Source organism: Beta vulgaris, chromosome 7, assembly GCF_026745355.1.
Source record: "Beta vulgaris subsp. vulgaris cultivar EL10 chromosome 7, EL10.2, whole genome shotgun sequence".
Lineage (NCBI taxonomy): Eukaryota > Viridiplantae > Streptophyta > Magnoliopsida > Caryophyllales > Amaranthaceae > Beta > Beta vulgaris.
In genome coordinates this window covers 26,967,713-26,970,367 of record NC_079208.1, presented here as the reverse complement: position 1 = coordinate 26,970,367, position 2,655 = coordinate 26,967,713, and the positions used below count along the sequence as shown (strand labels likewise).

At 39.0% G+C, this 2,655-nt stretch overlaps 1 non-coding gene across 1 annotated transcript; it reads left to right on the top strand.

Moving 5' to 3' along the window:
* The first annotated feature begins 990 nt into the window (after positions 1–990).
* LOC125492198 (small nucleolar RNA R71) lies at positions 991–1,097 on the top strand. The gene has a single exon (XR_007268642.1). It is a non-coding gene; the product is annotated as a small nucleolar RNA R71 (small nucleolar RNA).
* The last annotated feature ends 1,558 nt before the right edge of the window (positions 1,098–2,655 follow it).

Here is a 2,655-nt window from a genome sequence, read left to right as displayed (position 1 = left end):
GCTTACTCTGCATTTGCAATGGTGGTCTCCTCAGGAGTTGTTAAAGTTTCAATGACATCTGCAATTTTTTCAGGCTCAACCGGACCATCCTTAAGCATTGTGGGACCATCATAATGTGTTCCACTCCTAAGAATGATGGCATTAGCAGTATCCCTTGGTTGCATGGATTGTGAAGGTAATGCCCCAGGTGGCCTACTATTAGAAGAACTAGCCAACTGAGCTAGTTGAGTCTCCAACATCTTGTTATGCGTACCCAAATTTTCCAGTTGAGTTTTTGTGTCGGCTTGAAAAGCATTGAACCCTTTTTGCATTTGGAACATCATGTTCTTCAGCTCCGTCATGGTTGGGTCGGTTGTAGGAGCAGGTTGTTGAGTTGCTTGATTTCTCTGGAGCCCAGGTGGAGCTTGGTGTGCTGGTTGATATTGTTGACCATGTTGTTGAGGTACATATGGTTGTTAAGGCGGAGGGTTCAACACATTAGTACTCCTATATGAAAGGTTTGGATGGTGTCTCAACTCGGGATTATTAGTGTTGGAATATGGGTTGATTTGGTTCCTAGGTTGTGATTGAAAAACATTAATTGCCTCACAGTTGCCCTGTACCATAGAGGATAGGAGCGCAGGACACTCTTGAGAGTTGTGCCCAAGTATCCCACAAGCATCACAAAGGTGAACATTGTAGTTAGAAGCACTAGCCATCGCGTTAACACTCATGTGGGAGCAGTCATTACCTAACTTCAAGGAATCAATCTTTTGAGTTAGAGTAGCTAGTTGCCCAGACAGTAAGGAAATGGCTTCAACATCATGTTTACCTCCCTTTTTCATAGAGGAACGAATAGTAGATGCTTGATTAGATGCTAGTTTCTCCAAAAGTTCATACCTTTCCTCAAACGCTTTATTCATGAAGAACCTACCGGATGCTCCATCAATTACCCCTCGTGTATCTGCATCAACTCTAGTGTAGAAAATGTGACACAAATACCACTGGTCCAAACCATGATGAGGACAGAGATGCTGCAGATCCTTGAACCGCTCCCAAGATTCATATAAAGACTCACCAGGATCTTGGGTGAAAGTAACTATTGCATGTCTCATATCGGCAGTCTTTTGGTAAGGGTACCACTTGATAAGAAAAATCTTCGAAAGTTCTGGCCAGGTGGTGATGGTGGAAGGCAGCTTATTATACTAAAATAGAGCTTTGTCGGACATAGAGAAGCCAAATAGGATGAGTTTCATCTCATCAGGAGTAACACCAACTTGTTTCTGAGTAGCACAACACTGTAAGAACCTCTGCAAGTGCTGATTTAGGTCTTCAGATGGTAACCCAGCAAACTGATTATTCTGAACCATATTCAGGGCATGAGACTTGATCTCAAAATTCGTAGCGGCGATAGTGGGCATCCGTACCCCAGTAGGCACATTATCAGGAGATGGTTGTGCGTAGTCTCTGAAGATTCGTGTAACATTCTCACCCATGTTGAGATTAATAGGTGAGGCGAAGAATTCTTGGTACGGGGAAAATGGTGGAGAAGGTGTCTTTTGGGAGGTGTCCCTGCAGACAACTTTGCTTGCTTAGTTTCTTTCTGAGTCTACGAGCAGTCTTTTTAATCTCCGGGTCGAATGGGATGAGATTTGGGGATTTTAATTTCCTGCTCATACACCAAAAACACTAAAACAAGCGTGAGATGCTCCAAAGAACAAGTGTTCTTTAGAGTTGAGGTTACTTTAATACTATAATTCAGAAAAAATAAAATTAAATTGTCTCATCGGCAACGGCGCCAAAATTTGATAGGCTAAAGTCGTATCACCTAATCAAAAATAACCTAAGGTCCACTAACTAGTAGTCAGGGAAGTCAGGATCGAATCCACAAGGAGAAAGTTATATTATTATATCTAAACTCTAACATTACACTAACAAAATCAGATGAATAGAGTTGTGTTACTAAACTAAGCAAATAATAAAGAACTAAATAAGAAGGTATAAATCGATTAATAAAGCAATAGAATCATGGATCACTATGCATACAATTTGGGAAATCAAGGACGAATAACACCCACCTAATAAGTCAAACCGTCTAGGGCACATGTAATTTCTCTTGAACATTACCTCCCTCAAATATCACCCAGCCGCTCTCGCATGGTCAAGGGTCACTTTGCCTAATGATTGAAAGCTTATACGGTATCTCTCCTCTCGAAGCAGATTCAGTATTGCAATAATGGAAATATAAATCAGGCCAAACTTATAAATCTAGCATGAAGATTCAACCATAGGAAACAATTGAAATACAAGGCAATCAAACTAATCTACCAATCCCTTATTGCATACATAGAGCACAATCCTAGAAATAAAACTACTCACTCATAATTATGAAAACAATAACAAAATTAATATAAAAACTCATACTTTGAAACATTGCAAATAACTAAGAAAAGAATCTAATTAACAATAGAAAAAGTAATAAAGAAAGATTACCGAATTATATTGAACTTGTGAACAAGAAAAAGGTTCGATCTTGAATTGAAATCAATAACCACTAAATTAGGGTTCTTGAAACACTCTAGAGAAAACTAATAATAAAAACCAAGATGTCTTCTCAAAATTCTAATTTTTCTATTTATACAAGTCCTTAAATCAATAGGAAAAAGTCTCGAAAGT